Source organism: Atta colombica, unplaced genomic scaffold, assembly GCF_001594045.1.
Source record: "Atta colombica isolate Treedump-2 unplaced genomic scaffold, Acol1.0 scaffold12, whole genome shotgun sequence".
NCBI lineage: Eukaryota > Metazoa > Arthropoda > Insecta > Hymenoptera > Formicidae > Atta > Atta colombica.
In genome coordinates, this window is record NW_017259206.1 from 8,234,360 (window position 1) to 8,235,070 (window position 711).

A 711-nucleotide genomic window follows, 5' to 3' on the forward strand; every position below is an offset into this window, starting at 1 on the left:
AAAGGTTTTTTCATTAGTCTATGACTTATTTAAAAGGTTTGCCTAAAAATATGCACATTTTTATAAAAAAGAAAGATCCGTTTTATAAATTGCCATTTTTAATTGTATATGTTTTATCAATTCCTAAATTTTTTGCTACCAGCAGAGTATCTTTGTGTTATTTATATAAATCGTGCAATATTAAGCTTCATCCATTAAACCGATGGCATTTTTATTAGTTGATCACTTTTGTTATATAACATACGTCTTTCAACGTTAATTAGGATCAATCGATTAGTCGAAAGCGTTGTAATGCTTGCATTATCTTATGGGGATGTTGGGATAAAATATGACCGGTGCAGCTCACCATTAAGTAACAGAAGAGATAGGTGTGGCGCCGATCAGAAAATTGAAGGGTGCAGCTTGACCAGGGATGGTCGCCCTTCTTTGCACCCACTACTTCTATCGCTTTCGTCTCATTGTTGCTCTGAATTATTAAAAATTTCATCAATATAACAGTATTACTAATCATCATGCATGACACGTATCCACGATAATCCAATTTTTATCATTACGTACAAATAAATAATAAATAAATAAAGCGAGAGAGAAAGAAAAAGAGAAAGATAGAATATTAAATTAAATATTTTGGATTAGAAATATATAATATTTAAAATATTAGAAGTTGTGTGTGTGTGTGTGTGTGTGTGTGTGTGTGTGTGTGTATTACAA